General features: G+C 38.6%; 1 protein-coding gene and 1 non-coding gene across 4 annotated transcripts in view; both read right to left on the minus strand.

The window, feature by feature from the left end:
* LOC149008319 (putative calcium-transporting ATPase 11, plasma membrane-type) overlaps positions 1-14,246 on the minus strand; it is a 33,192-nt gene that overhangs the window by 7,214 nt on the left and 11,732 nt on the right. The window lies entirely within an intron of this gene.
* Positions 7,641-7,747, minus strand: LOC149008320 (small nucleolar RNA R71). Its single transcript, XR_016175439.1, has one exon. It is a non-coding gene; the product is annotated as a small nucleolar RNA R71 (small nucleolar RNA).

A 14,246-nucleotide genomic window follows, 5' to 3' on the forward strand; every position in this document is an offset into this window, starting at 1 on the left:
ATGGCGGATGGCGTTTCCGCATGGATTATCGTGCCCTGAATAAACTCACAGTTCCTGACAAGTTCCCCATTCCCACAATTGACGAACTGTTGGATGAATTGGGCGGAGCCACAGTGTTCACCAAACTTGATCTAAGAGCAAGATACCACTAGATCAGAATGGCGGAAGGTGATGAGGAAAAGACGGCTTTTCGTACCCATAATGGGCATTACGAGTTCCTGGTGATGCCATTTGGGCTTTCGAATGCTCCGGCCACATTTCAATCACTCATGAATGAGGTATTTCGAGAACATTTGAGAAAATTTATTTTGGTGTTCTTTGACGATATCTTGGTGTATAGCAGGACCATGGAGGAACATGTGGGTCATTTGCGAACCACCTTTATACTTCTCACATAGTACCACCTCGTTGTCAATCGAAAAAAATGCATGTTTGGGGTTGCTAAACTGGAGTATTTAGGGCACATCATATCTAAAAACAGAGTTGTTGTGGATCCACGAAAGATCAAGTGCATGGTGGAGTGGCCCCAACCCACCAATCTTAAAACCTTGCGAGGGTTTTTAGGTTTAACCGGGTATTACCGCAGATTCGTCCAAAATTATGGAAAGATTGTCGCTCCGCTTACTAACTTATTGAGGAAAGATGCATTTCAGTGGGGTAAAGAGGCAACAACGGCATTTAATGCCCTCAAGACAGCAATGACAACCGTTCCAGTATTGGTTATGCCAGATTTCACAAAGGAGTTTTTGGTGGAGATTGATGCTTTAGGTTTTGGGTTGGGTGCGGTTTTGATGCAAGATGGCCACCCCATTGCCTACTGGAGCCAAGTGTTGTCCCCTCACGCACAAAACCAAGTCAGTCTATGAGAAAAAACTAATGGCAATTGTGCTAGTGATCCAGAAATGGCGTCACTACTTGATGGGGAGACATTTCAAAGTACGAACTGATCGAAAGAGTCTGAAATATTTGATGGAACAACGCATTGTGTCTACTGATCAACAGAAGTGGATCTTAAAGCTTTTGGATTTGATTTTAAGATATTGTACCGACCGGGCAGCAAAAGCTGCCGACGCTCTCTCGTGACGGTTAGAGGATGATAAGCAGCTTCTCTCTATAACAACAACAACTTGGCAAGAAAGTGAGGGTTTAGATGCGGCAGTTCACGCATCAGAGCGTTACCAGAAAATTATTCAGGCCTTGCTGAAGGGATCCCAAGACTATCCTAACTATTATCTCCAACAAGGAACATTACTCTATAAAAACAGGTTAGTCATCCCTGAAGGATCCCCCCTAATTCCCAAATTATTGTCCGAATATCACTCCACCCCAGTTGGTGGGCATTCAAGGTTTCTGCGGACCTACAAGCGATTGACGGCTGTGGTCTATTGGGTGGGAATGAAGGCTGTTGTTCGAGACTTTGTGGCTAGTTATGATGCCAGTCAACGCAGTAAATACTTGGCTATGAAACCCGCAGGTCTCCTTCAACCGCTGCCAATTCCGGAACGCATTTGGGAGGATATTAGTATGGATTTTATTGGCCGCTTACCCAAGACTAAAGGCGGGGACACAGTGCTGGTGGTAGTGGATCGTCTCACCAAATACGCCCATTTCCTTGCTCTTTCACACCCTTACTCTGCTAAGGAAGTGGCTGCATCATTCACTAGGGAAGTTATCCGCTTGCATGGATTTCCGCGATCCATTGTCTCAGATCGCGATCGTGTCTTCCTTAATCACTTCTGGATGGAGTTATTCAAGCTAGCAGGCACCCACCTGAAGTATAGCAGCGCCTATCATCCACAAACTGATGGCCAACAGAAGTGGTGAATCGCAGCCTTGAAATTTACTTACACTGTTTCTGTGCTCGCCATTCAAAGGATTGGATTAATTGGTTACCTTGGGCGGAGTATTGGTACAACACGACATTCAATTCAGCCACTAAAATGTCTCCATTCCAGATTTGTATATGGCCGTGAACCGCCTTCACTTTTGCGTTGGGAAGATGGCCGGTCCAAGGTTGATGATGTTGATGTGTTCCTTCGTGAGTGAAATCGAGTATTGGATGATCTCAAATCTAATCTCCGGGTGGCTTAAGAACGGATGCGCGCCACCGCTGATCCCAATCGTCGAGAGGTGCACTACAGGGTGGGGGATGAGGTTTTTCTTAAGCTCCAGCCTTACCGTTTTCAGAAACTTGCCAACCACCCAAACGAAAAGCTAAGCCATCGTTTCTACGGGCCATACCAAATCATAGAGCAAGTGGGCCCCACGGCTTATCGGTTACAGTTACCAGAGGGGACTCGCATCCACCCTGTGTTCCATGTTTCGCAGTTGAAACCACCAGTTGGTCAACACATGGTCCCCCAGCCTCTTCCCTCATGTTTGCGAGAGAATGACGAGTTACATCCCACACCAGAACAATTGCTCAGCATTCGCTTCTTTGCCCAGGGGATTTTGGAAGTTTTGATTCAATGGAAAGGACTGCCTCCTTGCGAAAATACTTGGGAAACTTATGATGAGATGCAGTCCCACTTTCTAGATTTTCACCTTGAGGACAAGGTGAAACTGTTGGAGGGGAGTATTGATAAGCCCCTTGTATCACAAGTCTACACTCGACAGCGTGGAAAGCAAATCCCTAAAATCTAGGGAAGGAAACGATTGGAAGATTTGAAGAGTCATATTACAATTAGGATTAGTTCAAAGAGTCCTATTCGAATTACTTTTTAGGATTAGAATTGAAGGGTCCTATTCGAATTGGAATGATTCTGTTAATTAATACTGTAGGAACGTAATTGCTATAAATAGGGGGAAGTAGGGGTGTCAACGGTGTGGTTTGGGGCAGTTTGGGGCTGGGCCTAACGGTTTCGGGCTGAAAATCACCTAGCCCAAACACGGCCCATTAGCAAAATAACGGTTTCGGGCCGGTTTCGGTTTGGTGCGGTTTGGGTTCGGGCTAACTAACGGTTTGGGCTAACGGTTTAGATTCAGGTTGATTAACGGTTTATGGTGTGTAAGAAAAAAAAACAAGAAACAATTGAGCATCCTACAACAAAAGCGAAAATTATATGAAAAGCAAAGTTGCTATTGGTCAATTTCCATTAAAAAAAACCCACCCATTCTATAGAAATCAAGAACCTAGATATTAAGTAGTAAAATGACTACCTTCCTCTCCTGCCCGCTTTGAATAGAAGTAATGTTTACCAAAAAAAAAAAGTAGTAAAATGACTATTTGATCTTTGAATTCATGCTTAATTTTTTTTTAATTGTCTATACCAACTATCTAATGGTAATATAATGATTCAAATACTATTTAATATAAAATTACAAAACGGGTTGTAAACGGGTTATAATGGGTTGTGGTTCGGTTTCGGGTTGATGCAGGCTCCACAACCCTCAGCCCAATTACGGCCCGTTAAGGTTTGATTCGGGCCGGTTCGGGCTATAATGGGCCGGTGCGGTTCGGTTTTAACGGTTCGGGCTATAAATTGACACCCTTAGGGGGAAGGAATAGTAGAGGGGATAGTTTTTTGGAGTTATTGGGGAAGATTAGGTGATAACTATTGCTCTTGGGTAGTAGTAGGATTCACCTATTGCTAGTAGTGTGTTTTGTCTGGAGATTATTTGATTCAATGTTGCTATTATCGTGGTGAGTGAATTTATTCATCGTTTTTTGAGATCGGGGTCTTATCACTGATAAAAGATGAATCTGACGGGTTATCGTACATAAGAGGCCCAATTACCAAAGGTGGTATTCTAAGGGTTTGATTAAGGATAGTAAAATCTGGAAAAAATAAAAGCGAAAGAATAGTGAGATTTCAAATTACTGAAGATCAGAGGTTATCATCAACCTCCTAACTTGGCCATAAATCAACCCAGGCAAGGTCTATTATAGTGCAAAAGATCACTTGAATCCCATGGCAAGATCAAGATTAATTTCTGATCAAAGGTAAAATAAATAAATAAATTGATCAACCTCCTTGGTGTGGGTTCGGTCATCATGCTACATGCAACTCCCAGATTGACACACCCAACACAAGTGCCATCAATGGGTACCATCAAGCTCATAACCTGGTCATAGGTCAACCAAAGCAAGATCTTTAACAATGCAAACGATTACTTGGATCCCACAGCAAGACTGGGATTAATTTCTGATCAAAGGTAAAATAATGAAAAAACAAAATCAGGTTCTCTGCAGCCTGCATTCCGTACTCATGCAAGTCCCTACATGTCCAATGGTTAGGCATTGAGCTCCTCAAAAATGCCGCTCAAAAAGGAGCACCTCTGCCAATCCCTGAGCACAGACTAGCCTTGTCCAATAATGGTCAAGGGCATAAATTTTCATCTTTTCTTTCAAAACTGACAAGCAAGTTTCCAAATACAAATCATTCTATAATAGCCATAGGCCAGAAAACTGTTCTCAATATATATGACTGGGCTCTCAGAAAAACCCTTAATCAGTTTCAGTTTCTTATTTATTATTTTTCGATGTTCACTATCTCTATATTTTCTTATCACTATATTCTTTGACGTTCTCTAATTCTATATTTGTTTTCTCATCTTCTCGTATCTTCTCTGTGATTGTATCAAATCTGAAACTCTTTATGCGCTTTGGTTTAAATTTTATAAATATGTAACAGATTAATCAATTGATGTTGCAGTTGGTCATACATTATCTGATTAGAGAAGCCTCAATTACTCTGCCTTCCAGTATGTAATATTTTCTTGGATACGCAAAGATATAGCTTTATACTCCCCAATCAAACCCAGGTCACCAGGACCCATTCTAGCCAAATTAGTCTAATATTTTTTTGGATGGTTAGACTAGTCTTATATTTAGTATGTTTTTAAGGCTTCAACCTAAAGAAGCTATAACACGGAGGAAAATCAGTATCCCCTAGAGACCCCGCAGTAAAGGACCAAACATATTTTCTTGGGAAAAATTCAGCTGTCTCTTGTTCTTGTTTTTTATCACAATCAGTCATTAGTCTCAAGTAGTCAAGCTGTTGGGAATGAATTTTCCAGTTTACATCCAAGAGAACATTTTGGTCACTGAACCTGTTTTGTCCTGGTGCATTTCCAAGACTGATGGACTGATTTTCTGAACTTTATTCTGGACTTGCTGTCTTCAGAACAGTAGTACTTAAATGGAAAAAGTACCAAAATCCAAGAGGGTTCAAAACCTTGTCATTCGGATACAGCATCAGACATCAGCAACCTGAGTCACAACAGAAGGCAACTACATACAGTTGGCATTGGCTAGATGCTTCTCTGGCATGACTACCAACAGTGTTACAGTCTATTACAGGAGCATTAATAATGTCTAACTGAAATTTCATAAGTCTCTAAGTCCAAATTGACAAGTTCCTAACCAATTTTCCTGGATGAAATGCTTGATGCTCAACCTATTGCATGCATCTTTCAATACAACAACAATAAAGCCTTTTCCCAACTAAATAGAGTCCGCTACATGGATCCTTCAACAATTAGCCTTTTCCCAACTAAATGGGGTCCGCTACATGGATCCTTGCCTTCCAATCAGCTCTATTTGAGGCCACACTAGATACACGGCCTAACAACAACAAGAAAACTTGTCCCAACTGATATTTCATAGAGTTAATTCTAGTGATTTTATATTTGAGGTGGCTTGATTTGAAAGTGATTTCTCTTTGTTTTAGTGTTAATACTCAATAAATTGTAGTTTAGTGAATCTGAAAGTCTTAAATCTTGTAAAGGTCTTTTATGTCATTTATGCATAAAATTTCCTCGAATTAATGGATGGAATTGATCAGTCCTCTTTTTCTTGGCATTGTAGGAAAAGAACTATAATGGATGAAGAAATGACATTAGGCATAAAAGAGGAACAAAGAACAAGTCTTCTCAGTTTGCTATAGAGATGCTGCAGCATTGCCGTAGCATGATTTTCCCAGATTGGACACACGTGGCATTATCTAGTGATATCACTAAAAAGGGCTAACTGATTAGATATTCCTCTTGTCACTAAATGAAGGATCTTAGCCGTTGATCTCAGAAGAGAAGGTTTTAATCCTACAATCCATTTTTACCCCATCACTTTGGGAAATTTTGTGGGAAATAAAGAGGTGGAAGAGCCACAAAAAGGAAGAGAACCAGATACAGAGGAGAGAAAGCTCGTGCAAGAGGAAGAGCTGCTGGAGATAGAGAGCTGGAGCATTCTCCTGGTTTTCTATTTGGTTTTATATTTATACTTATTTACATTCTAGCTGAACTCTTTTAATGGTTGCACTTATTTCTCTGTATTTGAACTTTAATATGAGCTAATTTATTATTTTGTTGGGAGGATAAGAGTACACGAACCTGTTATTTGAATTGTGATTATTCAGTTTGTTGCAGCTCTGTTGTAGCATAGTTTATTATCAATGTATTCAACATGCATGTTTTTTAGTGAATACTGAGGTTTTAGTTAATTGGAAAGTTAATTGGAGCTAGATCAATGTTGAATAACGTGAGTTAGCTTGATCCTTATATGGGTATAACTAATTAGTGGGTAGGGTATGGATACTCACCTGCCTCACGTAACCACTATTGGAACTCAAGCGAAATTCGCATCCTCAGTTCAATTCTCCATAGGAATATGATGGTTTTGAATTAGGATGTTAATGCACATGTGGATTGGAAGATACCCGTGTGCAATTTTGTTTCAGGTCCTTTGATATGCCTTGTAGTGTAGCTTTTCCGTAGCATTCAAAGCCCAAATTTAGGAGAGGGGAAATTGATTCCCAACATGCATACCACTCATTATAGTTTTTTCTATTGTGTGCTCTCCAATTTAGGATCTCTTGTTTAATTCACCTGTCCTTCGTTTTTTTAGTTCATTAATCATAAAGTAATTTTGTTAATCTTGTCTAAATTAGTCTTCCTTTTATATTGAGATTTAAAGATAAAATTCTCCGTGGGATCAATACTCTACTTACTATTTACTACTTGATTGCGACATGTGCACTTACATAGCATTTTTAGACACAAGCAAACAAGTTTTTGGCACCATTGCCAGGGCATTATATCATTGAGAATCGCTGTAGAAGTAAATTTTAGTTTTATTTGCAGCATTTTCTTTACTTTGATATTAGTTTTCTTTTATTCCCATGTGCTTTAACCCTTGTATGAATACACTGCATGATCAAGAGTTGGTATCCTTCGACTCAAAATCGAAAGGACATTTCAAACTAGAAGAAGGGAGCAACGAGGTTTAGCAGTAGTTCAAATAATAGCTGAAACAGAGAGAAATGGGGTTATTAATAATGAGAATAATATGGCAGCTTAGGTTGATGACAAAGATAGGGCAATTTGAGAGTATGTTGTACCGATGTTGCGCGCCACAGTTTGAACTTAAGCATGTGATGTTCCAAATGCTCAAAATTGTGGGACAGTTTAGTGGGATGCCAAAAAAAGATCCTCACCTTCATCTTAGACTTTTTATGGAGGTAAGTGATTCTTTCAAGATACTTGGAGCAACTAAAGAAGCCTTGAGATTGAAACTATTCCCTTACTCATTGTGGGATAGGGCAAGAGCATGGTTGAACTCTTTACCTCCACAATCTGTAGCCACATGGAATGATTTAGTAGAGAAGTTCGTGATGAAGTACTTCCCTTCAACAAAAAATGCTAAGCTTAGGAGTGATATTACTGGTTTTCAACAATTGGATGGTGAATCTTTGCATGAGGCGTGGGAAAGATTTAAGGAGCTATTGTGTAAATGTCCTCACCATGGAATTCCTCATTAGATTCAAATGGAGACTTCCTACAATGGTTTAAATGGACAAACTTGGTCCATAGTGGATGCTTCAGGAAATGGAGCTATATTGACTAAGTCTTACTATGAAGCTTATGAGATTTTGGAGAGAATGACCAACAACAACTACCAATGGCCAGCTGAGAGAGTAGCTGTAAATAAGAGAATAGTAGGGATTTATGAGTAGGATGCAATGACAGCCTTAACTGTGCAAGTGTCCTCCTTACTTAGTGTGTTAAAATCAGTGAACTTTGCCGCAGCTGTACAATCACAGCAAAATACAATAGTCACTTGTACATTTTGTGGTGGGGAGCATTTCTTTGATAGTTGTCCATCCAACCCAGAATCTACCTACTATGTTGGTAATTTCAACAAAGCCAATAATCCATATTCTAACACATGTAATCCTCGTTAGAGGTAGCACCCTAATTTTTCTTAAAATGCTCACAGACAAAATGTTGGTCCATCTTCCATCCCCACTCAACCTTATCACTTTTCAAGTGCTCGAGTATATGGTTAAAAATGATGCAATTATTCAAAGTCAAGCATCTTCATTGAGGAATCTGGAGAATCAAGTAGGATAGCTAGCTAGGGCTTTAAGCAATCAACCTCAAGGATCATTGCCAAGGGACATAGAAAAAATCCTAGGCGTGAAGGCAAGGAGCTTTGTAAAGCTATTGCATTAAGGAGTGGAAAAAATTTAGAGCAACCTCATTCAAAGTCCAGCCAACAAAAGGAGCCTATTTTAATCCAAGAAGAAAGGGAGAAAAAAGGTACGGTTGTTGTTTAAAAGGAACACACTAATTCTGCAAACAGAGTGCTGAACAAAATGCTACAGCATCATTGTAGAAAAGTTCTCCAGAAAAATAAAGTATTAAACCACCACCTTTTCCTCAAAGATTTCATAAACAGCAACAAAATCATCAATTTAAGAAATTCTTGGATGTTTTGAAGCAGCTACATATCAATATGCCATTGATAGAAGCACTTAAACAAATGTCAAATTATGTGAAATTCATGAAAAACATCATTTCAAAGAAAAAGAGATTTGGAGAGTTTAAAACATTGGCAATGACACAAGAGAGTAGTGCCTTTTTGCTGAACAAGCTCCCTTCAAAATTAAAAGATCCAAGAAGTTTCACAATTCTTGGTGCTATTGGAGATAATTATATTAGGAGAGCCCTTTATGATCTTGGAGCAAGCATCAACCATATGCCAATGTCAATTTTTAAGAAGTTTGGAGTTGAAGAAGCATGGCCAACAATAGTAACCTTACAATTAGCTGATAGATCTCTTGCTTAACCAGAAGGAAAAAATTGAAAATGTTTTGGTAAAAGTAGATAAGTTTATCTTTCCTGCTTATTTCATTGTTTTGGACTTTGAAGCGGATAAAGATGTGCCCATAATTCTAGGAAGGCCATTCTTAGCAACTAGGAGAATGTTGATTGATGTAGAAAAAGGAGAACTGACAATGAGGGTTAATGGAGAACAAGTCATATTCAATATTTTGAAAGCAATGAGATCTCCAGATGCAATAGAAGAGTGCTTTGTTGTGGATGTCATTAAAGAGCTGGTTTCAAAAGAGTTTGAGAAAGAGTGTATTAAAGACCCATTAGAGCTTTCATTGGCAACAGAAATTAAACAAGTGGATGATAAAGCAAATAGATATATGGCTTGGTTAGAGGCAAGACCAGCTAAGGCATTTAGAGAGAGTCGATTTGAGCCTCTTAGATTCTCTGAATGTGAAACTAAATCCCCCTAAACCATAAATTAAAGAGTCACCTGTGTTAGAGTGGAAACCTCTTCCAGAACATCTTCGGCATGCCTATTTAGGTGAAGCCAAGACACTCCCTATTATCGTTTTAGCAATGCTAACAGAGAAGCAAGAGGATATGCTACTTAAAGTGCTGAAGAAGTATAGAAGAGCACTAGGATGGACAATATCAGATATCAAGGGAATCAGCCCATCAATATGCATGCATAAAATTCTGCAAGAGGAATGTTGCAACAGGTATATGAGGCAACAAAGGAGTTTCAGTCTGATTATGGAAGGTGCACAAGAAGAAATCATTAAGTGGTCATGGGAACTGGAGCATGCAGTGAATGAAGCCTTATTGGAGAAGAATGATGGAGCATCACCAGAAGTATATCATCCTTCAATATGCCTAAAAAGGGAAGTAGTCGGGCTGTCGACTTAAAAACAAGCATTTGTGGGAGGCAACCCAATTTAATTTTTTTTTATTATGTTGTTCATTGTCAAGTAGTTGATTAGTAAAGTTAGCTTTTTATTAGTGGGTAGCCTACAATTTTGTCTTAGTTTTAACTTGATAGTGAAATTGAAATAAGAATGACATGTATTTTGACTTGTAGGGAGTGTGGGGAAAACAAAGAGGATGAGTGAGTGTTTTGCAACTTTGAGCAGCAGAGTAAACTGATGAACAGAATCGCAATGCTATAGAATTAGTGCAGCATCACCATAGCATTTGTCATTATATAGGAAAATTCACTAGGACTACTATAGCAAAGCTATAACAAAGTTTATTTTACAATTATAGGAATGCATTATGTGACCTGTAGAAGTTAAGTGATGCTATAGCCAAGCTGCAACAAAGCTACATCAACATTTGCCCAGGAAAATTCACTAGCACTGCTATAACAAAGTTTGTTTTACAATTACAGGAATGCATTCTGTGATCTGCAGAATTTATGCGATTTTGCAGCAGTGCCACAACATCTAAGCAAAAAGAAAAACAAGAATAGGGGCCACTCAATTCGACCCAACCCGGTTTTCTCTTTAAACAAACCAACCCATCACTCCCAAACCTCTAAACCATGCTTAACCCATTACAACCCCATAATGGCCCAAACCCATTTGAAGCCAAGCACCAACCACAAATCTAGCCACACCATTAACCCTAAACCATCTCATCTTCTTCCTCTGTTCCGCCACAACTCAACAGCATCCAACGGCACCATTGCCCACAAATCTTCACCCTTCTTATCCCTTCCGGCCTACACAACCCAACCCCCAAGCTAATAAACCATCATCTCAACTTCTTTATCATACTCTTCTCGTCTCTGCTGCAACCGAGTTCTTCTCCAGCGTCATTTTTTTTTTGTGGTTGGGATGCTTTAGCTGCGCTATAGCACAACTGCAACAAAATTTCTCATTCTGCAACAACTAAGTGCTCTTACTCTCCCTTTTCAATAGTTATATGTTTTGATTTTTTTTCCCCACACCTCCTCTCCCCTCCTGGTGACTGCATTGGGGCCACGGGACCTAACGATGAGGAAGATATTTAGGCTTCGCCCATCCTACATGCTATTTCAGGTTAGTCTTTTTCCGATGCTTGGTATATCCATCTCTCTCTATGTTGCCTTATTTTGGAGCTGTGAGGACACTGCTTTCTTTGAGTTTGGGGTTAGGCTTTGCATGTTGTATGTTATCTTGTCATCTTTCATTTTATGTATGGTCTTAGTTTCTTAGTGTTTTGTTTACTTTATTTGCAGCATATATAGTTTTGTTTACTTATTTGTGAGTAGCATTCTAGAGTCAGTTTTTATTTTATTTTTTATTTTATGGCTTTTTTGTTCTGTTGTTTTTGTTGTTCAATGTTGCAGCAAGGTTTGTAAGTCCGTTAGCCTATTTATTGGCTTAGGTTTTGTTTGTTTTGCTTCTTTGTTGCTGCAACAATGTTAGTTTTGTGTTTCGTGTATATAGTGTGCATTTCTATATATGAGTTTGTGAGTTAAAGAAAAAATAATAATAAATAAAAATAACATAGTCAATCTGGGTTGTTATGTGATATGGATGACAGTTAGTTGATAAGAACATAAGCGCCTCTTAACCTACTTTTAGTGGGATGTCTTAGCACATCTTTGCCATAATGATCTGATGTCTTCATTTACTTATATTTATGATGTCCTATTATTGAGCACCAAGTGATGTTTTGAGCCCTGGAGAACCTGGGAAGGTTAGATCAATGTGAGAGTTTAGGATTTCAAAATTGGTTGAATGAGAACCTTAAGACTAACACATTAGGGGTCCCAATTTGGGTGTGTAATTGATAACATGCTTGTAATATGATTTGTTCCAAAAATTCTATACAGTGTATAAATTGGCAAAGGTTTGACCTCCCACCTTCTCCACAAAAATGAGAGAGAGAGAGAGAGAGAGAGAAAAAAAATGCTCCGTAGCTTTGGGCTGCCTAGTAACTAGGAGTATGACTATGCATGTAACCCATGTTTACTTTTGCGTCAAACAGTGCATGCATGTGCACTTTTGTTTGAAGAGAATAATGCTTTGCTGCTTTGGGCTGCCTTAGCAACAAGGAGTACGCATGTAACCCATGTTTACTTTTTTGTCAAACAGTGGCTCAGAATAAGAGCATGCATGAGCACTTTTGTAATTAATCTTGTTGAGTAACCAGGTACCTTCATCACAAATGTCGGTATTCGCGTAAAAAGGCATAAATGACAAAAATAGTTGGAAAAAAAAAAGAGGAAGTTCATAAGGATAAAGTTTGGGGGTCAAACACTCAAAATATTGTAAAATAGGTTTTTGGGGTGTAAAAAGGTATGGGTCCCTAATTAGTGGAGAGGCAATCACTTGGTCAATTTATGAAATCAATGAACTAAGCTTGACGACCATAATTCAGCTGGACTACAATAATCAGGGGTGAGATCCTTAACTTTCACACACACACTTAAGGGCATCCTTATGAGTAAATTTATGACATCTAAGTGTTATTGGCAAGAAGTGTTGGAACTAAAAAATTAGAGAAAGATTTAGAGGCAACTTCTATCTAACTTTTGTCCTATTGTATGACTAAGCTAGGTTGTTATCGTTTCTTTTCTTTTGGTCTCTTGGTATTATCCTTTGCATTTTAGTTTTGTGTTTTTCCTTTTATCGCTTGAGGTCGAGCAATATCTTAAGTTTGGGGGTGTGATAACTCTATAAAATAGAGTTAATTCTAGTGATTTTATATTTGAGATAGCTTGATTTAAAAGCGATTTCTCTTTGTTTTAGTGTTAGTACTCAATAAATTGTAGTTTAGTGAATCTTAAAGTTTTAAATCTTGTAAAGGTTTTTTATGTCATTTATGCATAAATTTTCCTTGAATTAATGGATGGAATTGATCAATCCTCTTTTTCTTGGCATTGTAAGAAAAGAACTATAATGGATGAAGAAATGACATGAGGCATAGAAAAGGAACAAAGAACAAGTCTTCTCAGTTTGTTGTAGAGATGTTGCAGCATTGCGGTAGCATGATTTTTTTCCTAGATTGGACTCACGTGGCATTATCTAGTGAAATCACTAAAAAGGGTTAACTGATTAGATATTCCTCTTGTCACCACATGAAGGATCTTAGCCGTTAATCTCAAAAGAGAAGAATTTAATCCTACAATCCATTTTTACCCTATCACTTTGGGAAACTTTGGGGGGAAATAAAAAGGCGGAAGAGCCACCAAAAGGAAGAGAACATGTTGGTTGAGTTCTACTAGGAGTTCAACTCTATTAGAGTTTGTTCATGTAAATTTCTATTTCTTGTTACCCAAGTAAGGGTATTTATGTAATAGTGTTCTTTCCACTTTATTATAGATAGAGGGCTTGAGATCACACTGATCTATTAAGCCATTCTACCAAAATTGAGTTTCTTAACATGGTATCAGAGCCTAAGTTCGATTAGGGAAGAGAAAGAAAAAAAATCTCGCTCTCGCTGATGAAGACCTACCTCCACCGCCGCTGCTATTGTTACGTCACCAAAACCAACCACTACAACCTCATCTTCTTCTTTTGTTTTTTTCTTTCTTCTTCTGAAACGCATTGCAGAAACCATCGCCAACAATGATTGTAGTCATCGTTGAAACCTATCGCCCACAATTGAACCCATCTCTGCCCTTCTCTTCCTTCTGTCGTCTTCTTTTGTTTCTTTTTTTTTTTTTTCTTCTTCTTCTGAAACACATCGCAGAAGCCCTCGCCATTTACAAACGCTAAGATCTCCACCCACTGCTTCTTCGACTCTAGCACTGTTCTTGGAGATTCATTTGTAGATCAAGGAGATTTTGTGGCGATTCTTCACTTGTTTTCTAGGTAACCTTCAATGTTCTTGGCTTCTTGCTTAATTTCCACGCTGCAATGCTCCTGATTTTTTTTCTCTTCTTCTGAAACGAGAGCTCTTAACACCTATTCAACCCTTAAATTAACATGGACTAGACCAACCCAACCTTAACTGAACCATATTTTGGTCTTTTCCCTCCTAACCAGTGGTTTTATTAGCCCAAAAAAAGAAAGGAAAAACGCTGATGTTTCAAGGGCCTCATTTGTAAATTTGCATAGTTTTAGTGACCTATTTTTGAATTTAAATATTTTAGGAACCTATTTGCAAATCACATTTTTCAGGGGCTTATTTGTAATTTCCTATAAAAAATATAAAACAAAAAACAAAAAAGAACATGGTGTTCCTTATATGCACCTTTT

Source organism: Hakea prostrata, chromosome 8 (genome assembly GCF_041222555.1).
Source record: "Hakea prostrata isolate BN-2017 chromosome 8, UWA_Hpros_2, whole genome shotgun sequence".
NCBI lineage: Eukaryota > Viridiplantae > Streptophyta > Magnoliopsida > Proteales > Proteaceae > Hakea > Hakea prostrata.